Below are 22,787 nucleotides of genomic sequence, written 5' to 3'. Positions count from 1 at the left end.
GGCTAAAAATATGCACGATTACAATAAATATGAATAGTCTCATTACAGTTAATACCTTCATGGTTATAAAATTATTTATAGCTATTTTATGTAAAGATGGCAGTGCTGATCTGTGGCAGTAAGAGATTTATATTTTTGTTTTTTAGTGTTATATGTTTTTGTATGTAATGGCTCAGCTGCTCTATGTTCTGTGGCATGCATCATGGCTTTGCCAAAGCCAATCAGGTTCAAAACTTGAATCTATGGTCACAGAATAGTCAATCTTTCAGACATAGAAATCAGTGCTTGATTACTTTCTCTCAATCTCTGTGTGTGTGTGTGGATGGATAGATAAGTAAATAAGTAGGTAGGAAGATAGACAGGAATACATAGAGATATGTGACATGTATATATTTGATATAGAAAAGAAAAAAACAAATATTTATTAACTGATTCTAGAGTTGTATTTGTTGCTATTTAGATAAAATTTTCTGATTAGGGAAAACACCACGATGTCTTACACAATAGGAGGTAAAAGGAAAGTTCTTACCATGTGTGTAGCCTATTATCTAACAGAAACTGTAACTTATTTATAAAAATAATTACATAGACGGACGCCTGGGTGACTCGGGTTGTGTCTGCTTTCGGCTCAGGTTGTGGTCCTGGGGTCCTGGGATCTAGTGCCTCATCGGGCTCTGGGTATGGAAGTCTGCTTCTCCCTCTGCCTAGGTCTCTCCCTCTCTCTCTCTCTCTCTGTGTGTGTCTCATGAATGAATAAATAAAATCCTCAAAACAAAAAAAAAAAGAGAATTACATAGATAAAATGAAGTTGTAAGTGGCTTTCTAAAAGGTAATTAAAGCCACTGAGTTTCATAGAGTATATCAGACACATTGGTTTTATTAATAATCTGTCAGTGAGGATTTACTCATTTATACACAGCCTCCTTCCAGAAGAATTTAAGACACCTTACTAAAATCAAATACAGTAAAGGTTATATTTTAGAAATAAAAATAGAGGAAATGATCTTAGATAAGAACAGTGTATATGCTCACAAAATAAAAGAAACCATTACTGCAGTGGGAAGGGACAGGAATTTCAGCTTGTGTATGGCAAAGATGAAGAGGAAACACAAGTTGCAGACATATCCTCATTACTCAAGAGGAAGACACATGTTAGACCCTTAAGAAAAATGAGTTCTTTCTTTATTTTACCAAACTCTAAGATAAAGTCTTTTTTTAGGACATTGTAAATATGGGATTACCAAGGATAAGTCACTGGGGAGTAACAAAGATACTTTAGAAAGTGCCTAATTTTCTTTTCCACCTGCAAGGTCCTCTTTCTTAAAAAACTATCTAAAATACTAAATAATAATTCCACATCATAAGGAATATGTGCAGTGAGTGTACTGATTGGCAAACCAAAATACTGGTGATGATGTTATTCTTGGCATTTGTTTTTACCTAATATGCAACAATTCAGAAGATAGGCTAAATACATTTGCCGACTATTTAATTTCATATTTAGAAATGTGCATAACATGATCCATATCTCATTTGCTATTTGACATAAATTTTTTTTTGCCCTCTCACTATTTTATTTAATTCAAGGAAGTATTCATTTCTTTAAATATAAATGACTTACCATAGGACATTAAGCTACTTCAGAGTAAATAAGATCCTTGTGCAAATGTTTCTTTCCTAAAATAGTACAGTACTTTCTGGTTTTATATGACATATTCACCTCATATACTCTGACATATTTTGGAATATACATCTATCTTAGGGAAGTAAGCAACTTCATGGAAATATAGAGACTGTGGGATACTCACTAAAGAGAAAAAAATTGTTTATTTCATTCTTTTGAGAAATCATCATGTGCCTCCACATACTTTTAGAAAGTATACATATTTAAAGTTACCCATAAATAGTTGTTCTTGTAGACCCTGAAAAATAAGAGAGAAGAGTATAGGGATTCTTTAAATCCTAATAAATCATTAATCCACTAAACCCTACATAAAAGCATGTAGAAAAATACTAAATGCAAATGGAAATTCCTTCTTCCCTGCTTCTCTCCATTCATTATTTCTTCGTACTTTCTGATCTCTTCAAATAACCATATTAAGTCAACAAATCATCCTTCTGTGTGGCTAATGTAATCCGCACAATGTAGAGGCAGCCATTTTATTGTTTATATGTTAAATCTTACAACTATTAGACATAATTTAATTTGATTTGATGTTAAGTGATTTGGGTGAGAATTGGGTTCAATAAATTGCTAAAAGCAGGCTTCTTTTTCTTTATAAGACTTAGTTTCTTGATTACAAGGTTGGAGGCCACAATTTATTCATTATTAGTAAGAACAGTTTTAGGGAGGCTAGAGTTATTAAGGTCAAAATATTGAAGAAGGAAAGGCTGACCTGGCTTTATGCCTCCTCTGGGGAAGATGGGCTGTTTACAAACATTTAAATATACATAACATTTATTGAAAGCAATAAATTGATTTCAGCCAAGAAACAGCTCAATTAAATATAGTTGGTTCCTGTTGCCCACCTTTCCCGTCATGTTTTAAGATTATCTACGTGGAGAATTTCCTTTTCTTCTATCATCTATAAACACAGAGGTTATAATTTTCAGGTCATTTGTTATACAGTGTTAAAGGGTATCAGTTGAGAGAAAATCAAATGTTAGATACTCTTTCTCTAACCACATTCACATTAAATTAAATATCAAATATTATTTAATATTTTTGTTTTATTTTTAATGCTATTGATCCAAAGAACACAAGGACATCAGAAAGTCAACAAAGGGAGAACAAACAGTAATTTTTTCTTCATGCTATGAAAATTAGTAATGAAAAACAAAATATCATTTTTCTTAAAAGCATAGAAATCAGTAATAAAAAGTGTAATAAAACATATATAACTTACATTTCTTTTTTATGTAATTAGTGATGATGACTTAAGTTGAATATTTTTTTAAAAAAACTTTATTTAAATTCAATTTAGATAACATAATCTGTACTATTATTAGTTTCTGGCGTAGAATTTAGTGATTTATCAGTGCTCATTACATCAAGTGCCCTCCCTAATGCCCATCACTCAGTTACCCTGTGCCCCTACCCACCTCCTCTCCAGCAACCCTCAGTTTGTTTCCTAGAGTTAAGAGTCTCTTATGGTTTTCCTCCCTGTCCATTTTCATCTTATTTCTCCTTCCCTTCCTTACTCACATTTCTTTAATCTGTTTGTAAAATGCCCCAAGTTTTTAGACTCTGGGCCTGTGCCTTAACTGGTAAAACTTTATCAGTTCAGGTAGATAATGTGTATTTATAAATTCTTTATTGTGCCGATATCAATATTTAAAATAGAAGTGAATTTCAATAAGGAGTATACACCAGTCAGTCACTATTAATTTAATCTATTTGGGTAGATTTAAACAAGTTGGACAATACAAAAACTCAGTATACTAAAAACATTCTTTTGGTTGTCAAAACATTCACATATGTTCATATTTACTGAAGCAGAAATAATAGTCTAAGGCCTTTATCTGAATTGGAATGAGTTCTCATATGCATTTTAGATGACTGATTTTAATGGAACTATTTCATGTTTTCCCACGTTAGCAGAATTCAGGAAGAGACTTTTAAGATGGTTCATGTTGATAGAGCCTTTCTTCATATGTCTTATTGTAAGTGAATTACAACAGTAGGGCAGCCCTTTTTTGTTATTTTCACATGCATTTTAGTCCTAAACAGGATTTCATAAGCTACAAAGCATAAAAATATCAAGTACTCCAAAGAATTAATTTAGAGAACCTAAGCATATTGCACAGAACATAAAGTTGACCTTTACCGTCTACGGCTTTTGGAATGGAGTGGGATGTGGAACACATCATAGATTTAATGTGGCACATCGCTGTCTGCAGAAGCTTGGGTGGGACTGGGACTGCTTGCCCATGGCACCCGGTGATTGAATCTGCTGTCACCAGCATCCTGATAATAATGAACATTCAGCTTAACGACCGTGATTATGATTATCATAATTGATGTGCAAGTGCAGTGTGTGGGGATCATTACAGCTGAACTGTACAGCAGAGAAACATGCCTCAGTTATGGATAATTTTACTTTTATGCATTGATTGGGATAAAATATGCCTTTCTATTTAAACAGACCGGCTTCATATAATTTTAAGAATCTTTCTGTACATGTTGATTGATGATTATGCACTTGGTGAAAAACAGCCCCTTACAGTTGTTTGTTTTGTGTTGTTTCGTTTCATTAGTAAATGTAAACAATTAAATAATTAGGTGTAATTGAGGGAAAATATTTTGCTTATGAGGATGGCCTTCAATAATCAAGTATTCAGTTTAAGTGTTGGGGTTTTTTTTCTCTTTCTCTCTCACAATACGCCAGGGACTGAAATTCTTCAATTTTTTTTTTCTATGATTACCCTTTTATCAATCTTCTTGAGGTCACTGGGCTTCAGGAAAAATAATAAGTTTAAATAATTTTTATTATAGATCTATAGATGCATTTGCATATGCATGTATTTATACTCTGTTATGCATTTTAGAAAAATGAAACCCAATATTATTGGAACCAAATATTATTTATCAAAGTAATAGTTACCCTATAGAATAATGTTAAGATATATATATTTACACTACCTCTGCTTTTTATCCACCACCTTCTTGCTTATAGATTTATTATATCATAATTTTCAGTTATACTTTTACAAAAGATTCCTGATTTGAATTAACTTGTGAATGAAAATAATATGCACAGTGATGTATCCAAGATTTTCAGTAGATTAGATCTGACCATATTAGTCTATGATTATTAACCTAAGGGCTTCATTTGCATTTGAGTCTAAAATATTACATTTGAGTGATGAACAAACATAATGGAACACATTTTCATAAAGCCTGGTAAGCCTTTAAAAAAAAAAAAAAAAACCTTTTATTTTGTAACTGCGGTAAAGGCTGAGATTGAGAGATCTCTCCATCAGATTATTAATAACTGTAGAGCTCTAAAGAGACTATGGCAAACATTTCCTTCTGAGATTTGTTTAAGATTTACATTACCCCAGGTAAGGTGCATGCCCTAGATGTGCAGCTGTATAGTGTAGTAAAGGACAGAATCTTTGTTTGAGAGCCAGGGTTTTTTTTTTTTTTGTTTTTTTTTTAAATTTATTTATTTATTTATTTGAGACCCAGGGGTTTTATAGCTTGTCTATAAAATTCTCCTATTGAAAGTTTTTGGCCCTAGTGTGAGTCTTGAACTTTATTAAGAGTTCCTTTTTTAGTTTGTCTCTAACAAATCAACATATGCCAGTCTTTTCTGCATAATTACCAATCTAATATAACAAGAATTAAATTCTTCATCTGAAGAAATCTTGGAATATGTTATCTGTACTTCCCTGCAATTAAACTCTTTAATTAAAAAAAAAACTTTAAATGCCTCAATTAGTTTTGTTATTGTTGTTATTGGAAACTGGGTTAACATAATATTGAAAATTGTAGGCTTCTAGACCTTTTACCCTCATCTCTAGGTATAGGATCATAGCTTCAATTTCTTTCTGTGACTTCCTGGTGATGTCTTTATGTAACCTGGCAAAAGAAAAGGTTAACAAGAATCAAGAGCCCCAAAATGACTAGAATTAAAGCTAGTGAATGTTTTTGATACCTTAGAAAGAGGCTGACTTTGATCTTAGGGAATCATGGACATGTCTGAAGCATTATATGAACATAAGAGTTAGCATTAACAGTGTTTATTCAGGTGTCATTCTGGCTATGTCTGCAGGTTTGGCATGGAGAAATCAGAGGAATATTTGTATGTCCTTCTAGATGGGCCCCTATCAAACCACATTAAACAATAATATTTGAGCATTTGTACCACAGAGAACATTCTTACACCTACATCTTTGCCCTAATGAATTCCCAAAAGTGAATTTTTTTTTAAGATTTATTTATTTATTTTGGAGAGAGAGAGAGTCCATGTGTGGAGCAGAAGGAGAAGGAGAGAGAGAATCTTAAGCAGACTCCTCACTGAGCATGGAGCCCTATATGGGCCAGGACCCTGAGATCATGACCTGAGCCAGAATCAAGAGTCAGACGCTCAACTGGTTGAGCCACCCCAGGCATCCCAAAGGTGAAATTTCTGCGTCAAGGCTGTGATGATTGATTTTATATGTCAGTTTGATTAGACAATAGTACCATTATTTAATCAAACAGTAATCTAGGTGATGCTGTGGTTAACATCTACAATAAAGTTGACTGTAAGCAAAGGAGATTACCCTCAATAATGTAGGCTTCAGTCAGTTGAAAGCTTTAAGAGCAAAAATTGAGGTTTCCTGAAAAATAAATCCTCCCTTAAGACTGTATTAACTCCTGCCTAAATATTTAGTCTGCCAGGTTACCCTGCAGATTTTGGACTTGCCTGTCTCTATAATTGCATAGGCCAATTCTTTAAAAAACTCTATCATTCATCTATCTATCTATCTATCTATCTATCTATCTATCTATCTATCTATCATCTATCTATCATCTATCATTAGTTCTCTCTCTGGAGAAGAGGGACTGATATAGAGGGCTAGCACATTTGTTTTCTAATATTTTGAGTTTTTCCAGGTTTATAGATATATAATTGATCTATAATATTTTAGTTTGAGATGTACAACATAATGATTTGATATACATATACCTTATTAAATGATTACCAAATACATCTGTCTGCTTATAATTACCTATCTGTGTGTATGTGTGTGGTGAGAACATTTAAAATACACTCTCTTGGAATGTCTGGGTGGCTCAGTAGTTGAGCACCTGCCCCTGGCTCAGGATCAAGTCCCACATCAGGCTTCCTGCCTGGAGCCTGCTTTTCCCTCTGCCTAGGTCTCTGCCTTTCTCTCTCTGTGTCTTTCATGAAGAAATAAACTATATATATATATATATATATATATATATATATATATATATACACACACATATATATATATTATATATTATATATAAATACACTCTCCTACTGTTAGTTCTCTGGAAATTTTTCATCTTATAACTGAAAATTTTTTCCCTTTGACCGATATCTCTTCATCCCCCACCTCTAGTCCCTGTTCACTAATCTACTCTGTTTCTGTGAATTCAACTAGTTTATATTTCATATAAGTGAAGTCGTATAATATTTGTTTTCACTTATTTCACTTAGTATATTGCCCTCAGAGTTCATTCCTATTGTCTCAAATAGCAGAATTTCCTTTCTTATTGCTGAATAACATTGTATGAGTGTGTGTGTGTGTGTATCACATTATCACATTTTCTTTATCCATTCATCCATCAGTGGACACTTAGGTTATTTCTTAGTCTTTTTATTTTATTTTATTTATTTATGAGAGACACAGAGAGAAAGAGAGGCAGAGACACAGGCAGAGGGAGGAGCAGTCTCCATGCAGGGAGCCTGATGCGGGACTCGATCACAGGCAAATGATGCTGTGAAGTTAAAGAAGATAAGGACTGAGAAAGCCCCCCTAGATTTAGCAGAATCAGTCATTGGTTACTTAGCAAGAGCTGATTCAATGACAATATGGGGAACTAAGCCTGGATGGAGTAGCTTGAAGAGGGAATAAAAAAAAATGGTGGGGGGGGGGGGGGCGGTGGAAGTGAGGGGAAGGGAAAGATCGATCAAGTGTAGATAGTAATTTGAATAAATTTGGCTAGAAAGGGAGAAGAGAGATTGGTAGGGCAATGGCTATAGGGAGATATATAGTGAAGTATCTTTTTTAAAAAAATGGAAGAAGTCTAGCATGAATAAATTTTACTGTGCTGTATGGATATTATTATTTAACCAATTTCCTATGATTTTATATTAATTGTCTTCTAAATTAGTCTTTTTGAATTTTCCTATTTGGAAGCAATGTTGAGGACCAGCGCTCCTGTAGCCCAGCCTTTGCCTACAAATGTGTTTAAAGCAGTTGTTCTCTACCAGAGGTGATTTTGCAATTTGGGCAGTGTATAAACACGTTTTCATCTACCACAACTGGGTAGAAGTGGGTGGAGGTGGGTGCGACAGGCATCTAGAGGCACCCACCTCGAGGCTATGGATTGCTAAATTTCCTATAATGCACAAGACAACTCCCCACAAAAAATTATTTGCCTAAAATGTCAGTAGTGCCTCTTGGGTTTAAAAAGTATGCATGTTTTCAAGACTTTTGATTCATCTTCCTAAATGTCTAACAGAAAGAGTAAACCAATTTACATGTCCAACTGGCAATTTATGTGAATTTCTATTTCCCTATAAAGATTTATTTATTTGAGATAGAGAAAGCACAGATATTTGCATGCATGGAGGTGGAGGAGGGAGCAGAGGAAAAGGGAGAGAAAGAACCTCAAGTAGGTGGCCTACTGAGCGAGAAGCCAGTTTTATCAAAACTATTTTTTATGTCTCTTTTCAGTTGTATGTGCCCTGTTAATCCATGGGATTTCTATTCTCATTTTTTTTTATATACATATAAAGAGAGGTTCTACTTGATTCTTTTTCAAGTAAGCCTGGTCAGTTCTGATACTGTCTTGTTCATTTTTCATTCTTTTAATTCTCTTTTAAAAAATAATTCTTTGGTATCTATCAATCAGCCCAAAGGTTTTTTCCATTATCTAATTCTGAAGTTTGATATTCAGTCAACTCTAATTCATGATGGATTCTTTTTCATTTACGGATTTCTTTTTCACTATATTTAAATTTTTGTTTATCATTGTTTATTGTTTTAAGTCTTTAGCTTGTGAGTTTTTGATCTCTGGAACTTTATGTAGGGGAATTCTTTGATCCCTGATTTAAGGTACATTTCTTCAGAAGAGGTCCTGTTTATTTCTGCCAAGAGCTTAATGGACAAATTAATTTTGGTTTGCTATACAAACCTCTATGAGTACAAGTTCATTGTTAGGCACTCTCAGGAAATACTTTTTGATTTTTTCCCCACTCAACCCAGAGCCAAGAATGAGACAGCGACATGTGTCAAAGTCTCCCTTGTAAGGTCTTTTTCTAGTTCGCCTACTAAGAATGTTATTTTTCAGGAGTGCTAGTTTCATACAGAGGTCTCCAGTATAACTCCCACACTCTGCTGTAGCCCAGTTACCAATTTTTTTACTGTTATGCCCAGACACTAAGACTATAAATAAATACATATCTTGGGACAAACACTGACTGTAGTCCTCAGTGAATTTGCTTTTGTGTGTGTGTGTGTGTGTGTGTGTGTGTGTGTGGTCAATTCTGTCCTCTTCCAAAGAATCCCCTTATTTTTTTCCAGGTCATCTGTGCATTGAAAAGATCTCAAAAAAAAAAAAAAAAAAAGATCTCAAAATCTTTTATCCAGAAATTTTAAGTGAGAGAAAGTTTCTTGAATTTCTAGTTTGCTTTATTGCCAGAAATTAAAGTACTGACTCTTTCTTATTTCAAATGTTGGAATAATTTTTGCTAGGTAACAGATTGTCTATTAATTTTGCGCAGTTATTTTAGAGGGAAATGTTTATTCCCTAAGGTATGCTTGTAAAATCTTTCTAAATATTATATGATCACTTATTTCTTTTGCTATCATTAATATACTATACAATGATTTGAAATTTATTCTTGTGTGAGGATGATTCAGTTTTACATTTTTTTTTACAAATAACTCTTGAGATTCTTTAATACCACTTATTTTGTTGTTTCTTATGGTTAGTGTTTCTATTTTTATTCTTAACTTCATTTAGTCTCTTTTATTTACTTTGATATTTTTATAGATTTTTTTATCATCTTATATTAACTCTTTTATTGTATGCACCACACTTACAGATTTATATATTGTATATTTTTAAAAATTTATCTTAAGTATGTGTCAAGGATATACAGAATATCAGAATATTATTTATAAATATAACAGTACAATTAACTCTCCACCTAACTTAGAGAAAAAATATTCCTATTATTTTGAAGTCTTATGTAGCACTCTCAATGATTCTATCCTTTCTGTTGCTAACTAGAGTTATCTACTATCCTGAATTTTTAATAATGTCTTTGCTTTTATCTATACTTTTATTACATATATTTATATTCCTAAGCAATAGTTAGTTTCGCATAATTAGGCACTTTACATAAATGTCTTTTTATAAGTGTGTAAATTATAGCATGTGTTTTTTTTAACGACTTGCTATGCAAGATACTGTGTGTAGCTGCATTTTATTTTCACTGATATAAAGTATTTCACACATTAATTTGCCACAATTTATCCATTTTACTGGAGATGAATGTGGGATTTTTTTCACCATTTTGCTCTAATAAACTATGCTGATCTGAATGTTACATTGGTTCTTTTACATATCTCCTGATTCCTATATGAGAGAAAGGAATTACTGATTGTAGGATATGTGCATACTTAAAGTTGTTCATAAAAACATACTTTTCCAAATGTTTTACAGATTTAATGTACAGCAGGAATATTCAGTATTCCTGCCAAAATGTATTATTGTTAACTGTAACATTTTTTGCCAGTATCAGATAGGTGTAACATCGCAGTTTTAATTCACATTTTCTTGATTTTAATGAAGTTGTGCTTTCTTCTCTAAGAGCATGCTATGTCTCTCAATAAAAATTATAATTCTTTTCACATAGATTCTTCACATTAGTTACTAGGTTTATTCCTAAACAAATTATGTTTTGTTATTATTGTGAAAAAATTCTTTTCTCATTCATTTTCTAACTTGCTCTTGTTGTATAGTCATTTTTGTTGTCCATATGTGTTTTTGTTACTGTATTAGTTTATTCAGGTTGCCATAAAGTACCACAAATGGGGTGGCTTAAACAGCAGATACTTTTTCTCACAGTTCTGGAAGCTGGAAGAGCCAAGATCAAGGTGCTATCTGGGCTGGTTTCTGGTGAGGACTCTAGCTTATAGACAACTGCCTTCTTGCTGCCATGTCCTCACGTAGCCTCTTCTCTGGACATGCATAGAAAAAGAGAGTGAGATTGAGAGAAAGAGAAATATATCTCTTCTTCTTCTGTGATACCAATCCTATTGATTACTTCCTGGACTCAGAATCTCTTGTTTCAAATTACTACTTTAGTGCATAATTTTAAGCAAGTTATTTGAATTCTTTGTGTCTCAGTTTTCTCATCTGTGGAAAGGGAAAATATTTTACCTTACAGTTTGCTTTTATGACAGAATTAGTGAATTGTATAAGTGATTTGGACTCCCCAACATGGTAAACACCATACCTTTTAGTTATTGTTGTGTATATATACACATTTTGTTATCTTTTCCTATTCTATTTTTGTTTCTTTTCCTATTCTATTTTTCTATTAGTATCTTTTGATCACTAATGTTGTAATGATATCCTAAGTCTCTAATGCTCTCTATGTCATTTAAAATTTCTCCATCATTAGCCCCATTTTCATGTGTTAACATTATAAAAGCTATTTAGAAAGTAATAATAAAATAACATTAATACATTGAGTCCTAGATGATTAAAAGATTAATTTGCCTGTATTAACATAAGTTTATTTTCCATACTATATGTATTTCATTTTTTACTATTACAAAAACTAAGTACTGCAATGTAAATATATTAGACATCTAACTTGTGCTACTCCTAAGACAAGTATGTGAAAGCTTGCTATCAAGCTGAATTTTAATTTATAGATAACATTTCCTATCCTTATGTATCTTCAGTTGGTTTTTATATCAGAATATAAAAAGAAGTACTTTAAAAATAATTTTTGGTAAATTTCCAAGTTGATACTTAATATTTTTAACTCTTACAAAAAAGAAAAGGAACCAGCAGTAATACAGACCATAAAAATAAAGGACAAGTCAAACACTTCTTTTGATTTTATGTTACCTTATTGTTTCATATCACTTTATGTAATGTACAGACAAGCTCAGAATTCCACCTATGTGTTTCATAAGCTGGGCTTCCTACTTGAGAATTCATTTAAAGAAATTGTGAAAATTATTGTCAATTTTTTAACATACTTAACTCAGTATTTTCCAGATTATGCCTAAATCAGATATATTTTCTCCCAAAAATATTATTGAGTTATTTAACTAAATATTCGTATTTTAAATGATACTGGAAGCCATACTATCCGACTGATTTTGAGAATTCTACAGTTAGTAACTTTATACTAGTGGGATTATACTAGTGGCATATTGAAAATAGGGTCATTAACTCTAGGTTAATCTACAAGCTATTTTTAGGTGGCTGTTATAAGGTTATCAACTCTTAGGGAAAAACTTAAATCTGCTTAGCATGCTCAAAGGTTAACAAAAGTGAAAGATCAGATAACTAAAAAGTGATAACTTTTCATAGTCTGGATAGCAACTAACTTTAAGGGTATTGATTAAATAATATTCAGGTACAAAAACAGTGAAAATACTTCACGCTGTTGGCTAGAAAGATACAAATGTTGACCTTACTTTCTTATTAAATCTATTCCAAGAGCTATTTACAAAGGTTTTGCTCACAATTGGAATATTTAGTAAAATCTAATTTTCTTCCTTTGTAATTCCTCAGTTGGAAAATGTGGTCCCTTGATGATGATCTAAGGCTTTGAAGAATAAATGGATTTCAAAGAGAAAATTAGATGGTACTTATTATGCTGTCTAACTAGCAATGCATTGTCATTTGTCTGTTGTATTATAAATGTCTCGCTTTCCCTACCTTCTTCATTTAATCATGTAACTTGCCTGTAAGCAGCATTAGAGAAAAAGTTGCTGTGTTACTCCTTCAACTGTTGTCTTTTGTCTTTGCTTATCGCAGAAACAGCTCACACGTATGCCCAAGCAGAATACTCCATGTTCTCCCTGACCTCTGGTGTCTTCTGAATCTCTTCCACCCACACCTTCAGTTGTGCCAAATCCTAGGGAAATATACTAGTGTCCTCCATCTACTTCCTTCAGAAGGTTCTTCCTAACTGCACCCCTCTCCCAAATTAAGTAATGTATGACTGTCAAGTGTAGTAGTTTAAAAATTAAACTTAATGTAAAAACCACATTCTAGTCCAAAATTAAATCTTCTCATCATAAATAAGATATCATTTCTGTGCATTTATCCTGTATTTTATTATACATTTTTTCAGAGTATTTTTTGTTAATGCATCTAATTATTTGTCATTAGAAGACTGGCATGTCTGTCCAAAATTCTTTGCAGGTTACCAGCCTGGTGCCATATATCAGGATGATATTTATTGTAGCAAGAATGAAGAGCAAATAGCATTTGCCGTATACTTTTTTCCTTCACTTTTATGTCATGCTTACATTAAGAAAATTACTTCCACTTTATTTGTCAACATTTTCAGTAGAAATTCTTATATTGCTAGCACCTATAAACCATTAAAAAAAAAGCTAAAGTATTTTCTTCAAAATACTATTTTTAAAAGAAATACATGGAATTTAAAACCATCCTGTTTAATCTGAAGCTTTGCTTATTTTATCTCTATGATTTTTGAAACATGCATATTGTTTTTCTAATTGAATTCAGAAATCATCTGTCATTTTAGTTTTGACATGTAATATACATAAATAATGTCCAAAGGATGGAAGCAATCTAATTTGCAAGTATTAATATACTTTCTAATTCTAATAGCATTAATTGGGGAGTTATAAAATACTATATGTAAAGTGTGTGTTTTGTTTTTTAAGTATTTCTTCATATTTATGACTAGCATTACCTAAATATCAAGGTACAGTGAAAATTCTAAAAATATATCAGAAAAAAAGATGACAGAATAGCATATTAGATATACTCACAGGTAACATATATACTTTTTCTTTTTACCCCAAAATATTACTGACAAAATTTCCTTGCTTTAACTTTTAACTCTCATCTTACTTATCTATAATAGACATAAATGCTTACAATAAAAAAGGATCTCAAGTTGCATGAATCTGTCAGATTGGGAGATTTTCAGGTATCAAATGTTAAGTATTTGGTATTCTATGAAGAAATTCAACTCAGAATGTAGTTGCCATATTAGTGTAAAGTTATGGCTTAGTAGCATTAAAATACTCAATGGTAGCTTTAAGGTTGATTTTTGATAACATGGTCACATAAAAATAAAGTTCACTTTCGAGAAAATTTCTTTCCCCTGTGAAGTACAATATGACTTATAGTACAACCTCAGTAAATTCTACTATTCTAAAGCAACGAAGGGTATTTTTTAATGTTAAAAAATTTTAGTATAAATAATCATTATTATTGTTGTTATACATCATGACCTCATAGTCAATAACAGTGTACTTAGTTTTATTTTTTTTTAATTTTTTTTAAATTTTATTTATTTATTCATTGGGACGCCTGGGTGGCTCAGCAGCTTGGCACCTGCCTTCAGCCCAGGATGTGATCCTGGAGACCTGGGATCAAGTCCCGCGTTGGGCTCCCTGCATCGAGCCTCCTTCTCTCTCTGCCTCTGTCTCTGCCTCTCTCTGTGTGTCTCTCATGAATAAATGAATAAAATCATTTATTCATGAGAGACACAGAGAGGGAGGGAGAGAGAGGCAGAGATACAGACAGAGGGAGAAGCAGGCTTCATGCTGGGAGCCGGATGTGGGACTCCATCCTGGGACTCCAGGATCATGCCCTGGGCCAAAGGCAGGCGCCAAACCGCTGAGCCACTCAAGGATCCCCCTTAGTTTTATTTTTAATTGATTTTTTATTGAAGTATAATTAGCACATAGTGTTACATTAGTTTCAGGTGTACAATATAATGACGCAACAGTTCTGCACATTACTCACTGCTCATCAGAATAAGTGTACTCTTAATCCCCTTTATTTCACCCATCCCCTCAGCCCCTCCCCCTCTGGCAACCAACAGTTTATTCTCTGTATTTAAGCAGTCCGTTTTTTATTTGTACCCTTTTCCTCTTTGTTCATTTGTTTTGCTTCTTAAATTCCACCTATAAAATGATATGGTATTTGTCTCTGTCTAATTTATTTCACTTACTATTATACCCTCCAGGTCCATCCATGTTGTTACAAGTGGCAAGATCTCTTTTCCTTTCTCATGACTAATATTCATTGTGTATATGTGCAGGGACACTTGGGTTGCTTCCATATCTTGATTATTGTAAATAATGCTACAATGAACATAGAGTTGCATATCTTCTTGAATTAGTGTTATGTTTTCTTTGGGTAAATACCCAGTAGTGGAATTATTACTGGATCGTATGGTAATTCTGTTTTTAATTTTTTGAGTAATCTCCATACTATTTTCCACAGGTGACTGCACCAATTTGCATTCCCATCAACAGTGCATGAGGGTCCCTTTTTCTCCACAACCTCGCCAACACTTGTTTTTTCTTATCTTTTTGTTTCTAGCTATTCTGCCAAGTATAAGGTGATGTATCTCATTGTGGTTTTGGTTTGCATTTCCCTGATGATGAGTGATGTTGAGCATCTTTTCCTGTGTCTGTTGGCCATTTGTATGTCTTCTTGGTTTTCTTTTTAAATATCATAGCCAAAAAGCTTATTATCTCCAGAGCATGTTGCCTGAAGTATGTTGCTCCATATACTCAGAGTTCGTCTGTCTTTGCCCCACTAAGCTCACAAATCCTTTCCTGTACAGCCATGAACACACATCCACGTATGGAAAAGACATCACAGGGTGTAGAGGAAAGGAGAAGTAACTGAAGAACCAACTTTCTCATATTGAAACATATATAAAAGTGATATTCTGTGCTATGATTATTTTCTCATTGGAAGTGTAATTGTTAAGTATACTTCCATTACAAGCATGTGTTACCTGGTGGTGGATTTGGACTTCAGTACATGAGAGCTGTCCACTTATGTAGACTCACTAGATCACTAATATAGCTCAAGTCACTAGCTTCCTTCCACTTAACCATATTTCTCTTTGTAGGAAATCATTTTACCTACCTCACTTCTTCTACTTATTTTAAGTAGGAAGTTTGATTTAAAAGCAGGCAAAGTGGGTTTTCAGTTTAAATCAGGAGATGGCTATTTTCTTCAGAAATAATGTTAAGACTTTACATTAATAGTTTGATTTTTTTTTGATATCTGACTCTTTAGATACATGATTGAAGCTGTGGGCCTTCTGTCTAAAACCAAAGTATGAATACACAAAAGCGTACAAAATTTGTATGCCGTCAATTTAATGTTATTGGAAACTAATTTCCTTTACCAAACAAATTAAAAAAAAAAACAGTAGTTTTTTTTTTTTTTTTTTTTTTAGTATTGGTTTACAATTATTACTCTCAAATGGCTCTTTATAAACATGTGGAAATGAATCCAAATTTTGCAAGTAAAGAAATGAAATTGTATAGAAGTAAATTTTAATGAAAACACTACCATGGTTTCACTTGAATAAAAAGTTGAGGGGGCACCTGAGTGGCTCAGTGGTTGAGCATCTGCCTTCGGCTCAGGTCGTGATCCCAAGTCCTGGGATTGGGTTCTGCATTAGGCTCCTTGCAGGGAGCCTGCTTCTCCCTCTGCCTATGTCTCTGCCTCTCTCTCTGTGTCTCTCATGAATAAATAAATAAAACCTTTAAAAGAATTTAAAAAAGTCGAAAGGTTGAGGTAGCCTTTTAATATGGCAGTGCACTTCTCTTTGGAATTAATTTGATTTTAATTGTTCTAATGACAACAAATGCTAAAAATAATAACTTACCTAGGTATGCAGTGTCAAATGGAATCAGAACTCCAATAACTCCCTTTAAGGTTGAGTAAAGGGATAAAATAATTTTTCAAGAAATCTCGAGATGGAACTATCATTTCATTTCTTTTGTCCACAAAGCTTTAAGGTTATGTGTTTAGGAGTTGGTATTATGGAGTCTGTGACAACTGAAAGTTATGAATCCATGTATCTATGTTAGGGACATTGAAGCAAAAGCAAATTCAAACAGACATTTGTGATATTCCTAGGTGTTCAGAGATTTCTGCCTACAGAAATAAACAAATTATGATTTTCCACTTCAGCTTGCAAAAGCATTTCCTCCAGAATTAGAGAGTTGGCATAATTATCTTCCTCTAGTCTTATTTTACAGAGTGAAAACTTTCTCCAAAGAATTCATGACTTTTCAGCCCCATGTATAATATGGCTGTAGTGCATTGAAGAAGAAAAATAAAATTATCTAAATGATCCAATTCCTTATCATATGTTCTGACCATGACTTCCTATTTCTTGCAAGTCTTTTTAAACCTCTACTTAAAGTTGAATCCTTATCTTCAAGACTTTCATCTCATATTCTGTTATCTTCTTATAAAAATTCCCTGTAAGGTTTATGGCTCTAAAGTTGACTACAGAAATATATATTCTGGATTCAGAATATTCAGGATTCAGAATATTCAGGATTCAGAATTTGGGGGCAGTATCTTTGGCAGTAATTCATGCTGATGTAGAAAGAGTTGATCAAGATGGTATGTGGAACTGGTTTTTCATCAAACCGTAAAACCAGATGGTTTCACAAAGATTGCAGATACTATACCTAGTCATTAAATTTGAAGAGTTTCCTTCCAACCGCAGTTAATGCTCAACAATAGAACTATTAGTCATTTTGGAGACAGTAAGAATCTATGTAGTTTCCAATAGGGACTCACAAAATAGGATTTTTTTCTATCACGATGTTAGTAGGAATATACCAGACCAAATCCATAAGTTGGTTACTCTCAGATGCTGAAGCAAAGTATTGGTTCTGTCATTTACCCTATGACCTGTTAGAACATATCAACTATTTGGGAGAAAATAAAGTATTTCTTCTATAGTATTTGTTTGTTCTAAGTTACAAATCAACTTCAACATTTATTTCTTATGCCTCATGATTTCTTCCCTGTGATATGTGTCTTCTTCCATTCGCATTATGAGAGATTTTCAGACACAAAGTCTTTGGAATAGGGCAAATCATAGTTTGGTTTATTTCTAACCCTTTCAAATCAACCCACTTATTATGACAAAAAAAGCCACATTCTATGAAGTATTTTCATAAAGGGCAAAAGTGCTCCAGCTCTATTTACTTCATTTTTTTAAAATTTTTATTTATTCATGATAGTCACACACACACAGAGAGAGAGGCAGAGACACAGGCAGAGGGAGAAGCAGGCTCCATGCACCGGGAGCCCGACGTAGGATTCGATCCCGGGTCTCCAGGATCGCGCCCTGGGCCAAAGGCAGGCGCCAAACCGCTGCGCCACTGCAAATCTTCACTACTGAAGAAGTTTTTCAAATTGTGTGCTATTTTATAATCTATATCTCAAGATGCACTTTGTGTGTAACATTAAGATGAATGATTCAACACAACTTTGAATATTATGTATGAACTATAAAAGTTACTTTGGGTATATCCCCCACTGCTTAAAAATTAAATCAAGGATAAATAGTACAGATGTATAATTGTGGAAGTAAAATCTTCCCCACACTGCACTACCCAAACAGAAATAATCTATATAATGTCTTTTGAATAGCAAATGGCTTAGCATTCTCCATTGAGATTAGTTTCTATATGCCGTTGTATGGCTGCTTAGAGCTTCTAAATTTAGATATCTTGATTCTGAACATGTTTCCTGAGATTTTAGGAAAAAGCAATTTGATGAAAAGATTAAGAAAAAAAAAAAACAACAATGTGTCTAATTTAGCCACACATTTACCACATATCTGTGGTAATATGGCCAGCTAATTATGTATATACTATAGGCATGATAATATTATTTACTAACCATGCTTCACAAATACTAAACAATCAGAATGGACAATAATCCCAGAGCTCCTTGCTGGGGTATATGGTAACTGTTTAACTGCTGGATTGTTAGGAATGATGGAAATGATGCTTGGGTTTACAGCTATTTATTGATAGTAATGGTAAATGTGTTAATGACAGATAGGACTATACCAAAGCATACGAGCTCTGAATACAATGTGGATTTCACTTTAACCATTCATTCCTGCCCAAGGAATGGGCACTATCTTTCTGGCCTTGTGTGTAGCTATATCCAGTGTCAGTGGTATGCAAGGCCTGTTGATTTCTTGTCTTACATGATCTTAACTGATTGTTAGGATTCTCATAATCTATTTGTATTTCATCAGTGTCCATTTATTAAGACAGAGGATTTTTATTCATCATTGTAAAAAGGTGATTTAACTGCTATTGCATATGTTTGTGTATGTAACTCTATAGAACCCCAGAATTGTTCTGTTTACTAAGTATCAGAAAAACTAGTTTTTGGGAAAGAAGTTCTACATTCTCTAAATTTGTGTTGTTTGGTGTGATACCTCTGTAGCTATTGAGCTCTTCTAATGTGGATAGTCTGAACTGAGATGTACTATTACGTGCAGAATATGCACTGGATTTCAAAGGTGTAGTATAAAAAACAGATAAGTAACATATTCATGTTTTCAGGTTAATGACATGCTACGTTGATGATGTTTTTAGACATATTGGGTAAAAACATCTTATTACCATACAATTAATTTGACCTATTCCTTGTTACCATTTCTAATATGGCTACTAAAAAATCTGCATTACTTATTTGGTCCACGTTATATTTGTTAGTACTGCTCCATACTACATATTTGCCCAACTGTTTGGGATAACAAAGACTTGATCTTAATTGAACCTATGGAAAATTTCCCTCTGGATTTTCAGATAACCGTTTTTCTCTGATGTTGTTGCGTTTTTTATTTTAAAACTTTCTCACTACAATGTAGTGGATTTGAAAATACCACTGGTTTCTTTGATTATGTTTGCTGCTTCCCTAATACCTCATTAAACTATTCCTTTCCATTTATTGTTGGTCATAGAAATAAGTTTTTTTTTAAAAAAAAAGGTATGTAAAGTGGACATTTTTGGTTTAAAAATAACTCTTCTAACTCAAATAATTAAATAACAGCAACTCCAGGGGAATTAAAAATTAAGGCTTTGGTGAAATTTTTAGTAACACTATCTATAAGTATTATACCATGAATTTTGGATCAGCCCTGGTAGTGGCCAAAGGACTAAAAGAAATCCCTTTTGTTCTAAGGAAACTACAGAGGATTTTCCTTCTTACCGTCCCTTTTGATTAGACTTCATGAATTTACATTGTGGGAAATCAAAGTATATTCCCTTAATCTAGGGATAAGATTATAGTGCTATCTTTGTAAATATAGTTAAATAGCTTTATAGGTTGGCTTAAACTTTTATATCATAGAAGATTTATAAACATACTTGAAAGTTGCTACTATACAATTATAGAAATATATGAAATCACTCATTTGCTGATCTTTAAAGGGGGAAGCTATAACTTGAGGCAAAATGCATTAAGCAAACTTCTCAATATGTTAGAGACCGTTTTAAAATTCTGATATAAATAAATAGGTGTGAGGCTTGGTCCCAGAAAACAGGAAGAAAAATCAATCAAAAATAGCCTGGATATTAAAACCGACTTTGTGCACTAATGTGAAGCTGCTTGATTGAGTAGTGCAGTGTCAACCATGTCTTTCTTCTAATGCTAAAAGTAATGCACATAGACAGAGTGACAATCACAGCACAGGCTCCCATCAGCAATAATTAATCTTTTAGTTAACAGAGACTAGAAAAGCCTCTCATCAGCCTCTTCTGAAGTCTGAGGGACCCTGTTTTTTGATGTTTGCATTCTGAGGAAAATTGTCCCCACCAGTTCTAACAAATTGAAACACCAGGCTAATTATGGCAGCTAATGAAGTGTGTGGAATGGTCACAGCTTGTCGTGAAACTGTTCCTTCAGCTTGGATTAGAGTTTCATCAATCACTTTTTTAAACTGATCCAGAATTGCTTCTGCCCGGTGCTTGGCATTTTTAATGCTGTTTCTGTAATTGGTTTTTTCCCTAAAGCTTAGACTGTTTTTTGAAATATTACAGTCTCGGGACAGGACTTGCAAACTCTAGTTTATAAAAAAAAATTTATTATTAGTGATATCAGCTGATCAAGTGGTAGAAAGCTAATAAAAGACCACCAAAATAAAATTTGATATACTATTTCAATCCTGCTAAAGGTAGCAATAAAGCATATCCATGTCTATCATTTTTTTCAAATGTATGTATAATATATAGAAGAATCATAGTTGGTAGTTAGGTGACTAAAATCCCAGGAAGAGTTTCTGTGAAATTAATACATAGATGGTAGCTTATTGTTAAGGAAGGATAGCTCTCCCTTTATCATACAATGCCATTTTATAAAATGTCTACATTTTGCTTTGAGCCAAACATTTTAAAGCATTAAGACCGAAGATCTATATATTCCCACTTAAATCACTCTGCATAAACCTGGAGTTCAACTACTTAAAGGTTTTTATCTTCTCTACAAAAGGGAGAGTGAGTCATTTTACAGGCATGTCTGCAATTTCTACTAACAATTAAATCTCATTTTTATTGTTGATTCATCACTAGCAACTATTTAGTGCCCACTAGGTGTGAGGTACTGCCTTGACTGGTAGGACAATTCAATGAAAGACATATGAAATTCTACTTCCAAGGGTTATGTCCTTTAAAATGGCAAACAAGAAGAAAGAAAGAAAAGAAACCACTTTTGGATGTTGTCTCTAATTGCTGTTTCCTTTGAAGCTTGGCTATATGAGCAGCAAAGGTTCTCCATGTTTCAATTCTTCCCTTTTTATTGATAAAATTGCCGTAGTAAATAGACATGCATTAAGGAAGAGCTTTGGGTGTATTATCACTTTTATTTATTTTTTATTTTTTTTTATTTTTATTTTTTTTTATTATCACTTTTAATCTCTGGAACTAACCTAGATATTTCTATCACTATCATTTCTTCTCAGTAGATTACAAATTAAGAATAAGTAACGCTAATGATTGCCAAAGTCTGAGCTATTAACCATGACACTATACTCTGAGAAGAGCTTTGACTACATTTGATATATTTTGATATTTATTTTCTCACAAAGGATCATACAAAATTCTTAGTTATGAAAAATTTTACATGTATCTATATATATACATACAGTACATAGGTACATAAAATACAGCAAAATATATTGGTTAAAGCTCAACGGTAAGTACATGATATAATTTATAGCTAAAATATACGTAAAAGATATCATACTTTACGTTGTTTTTTGTTTTGTTCTGTTTTTACTTTTAAACAATAGACATTTATTTCTCACAGTTCTGGATGCTACAAGTCTAACATCAAGGCTCCAGTATGGTTGCCTTCTGGTGAGGGCCATTTGCCTGGTTCATAGCTGGTGACTTCTTGCTGTACACTCATGTTTTGGAAGGGGCTGGGGACCTCTGTGGGGTCTCTCTTTTCTTTATATATTCTTTTCAAACTACTTTTCCCAATTCTGACTTTATATCCAATGATTTTGCTAAGTTCATGAATAGTAATAACTTATCTGTAGATTTTTTCCACACGTAAACATGTTTCTTGTAAAATAAAATTTTATTTCTTCTTAATCATTTCTGATGTCAAGTGAATACTTGTACTATTTTTTCAATAATCATGCTTTATCATACTTTATTATATTAAAAGACCTTTTGTTTCTGTTTTAGGAGGTGACTATCTTTAAAATCGTAATGGATATTAAACATTATCATAGGTGTCTTCTACATCTATAAGATGATCATATGATTTCTTTATTCTATTATTGCAGTCATTTACATTGTTTGATTTTTTTTTTTTAATGTTAACCCGATCTTTTATTCCTGGCATAAACTCAACTTGATCTTGAGATGTTATCATTTTTATGTGTTACTGCATTCAATTTACTAATACTTAAGTTTGTGAAATAGATTCGTCCCTACTTCTTCTTATAAAGACTTTGTCAGATTTCAGTGTCAGAATTATGCTGGCCTCATAAACA

The 22,787-nt window shown here is 33.0% G+C and overlaps 1 protein-coding gene across 3 annotated transcripts in view; it reads left to right on the top strand.

Annotated features, from left to right (window-relative positions):
• Positions 1-22,787, top strand: part of SPATA17 (spermatogenesis associated 17) — a 186,767-nt gene that overhangs the window by 126,480 nt on the left and 37,500 nt on the right. The window lies entirely within an intron of this gene.

This window comes from Nyctereutes procyonoides, unplaced genomic scaffold (genome assembly GCF_905146905.1).
Source record: "Nyctereutes procyonoides isolate TBG_1078 unplaced genomic scaffold, NYPRO_anot_genome, whole genome shotgun sequence".
NCBI classification, from domain to species: Eukaryota; Metazoa; Chordata; class Mammalia; order Carnivora; family Canidae; genus Nyctereutes; species Nyctereutes procyonoides.
Note: the sequence above shows the minus strand (reverse complement) of the source record. Positions and strands in the feature narration are given on the sequence as shown.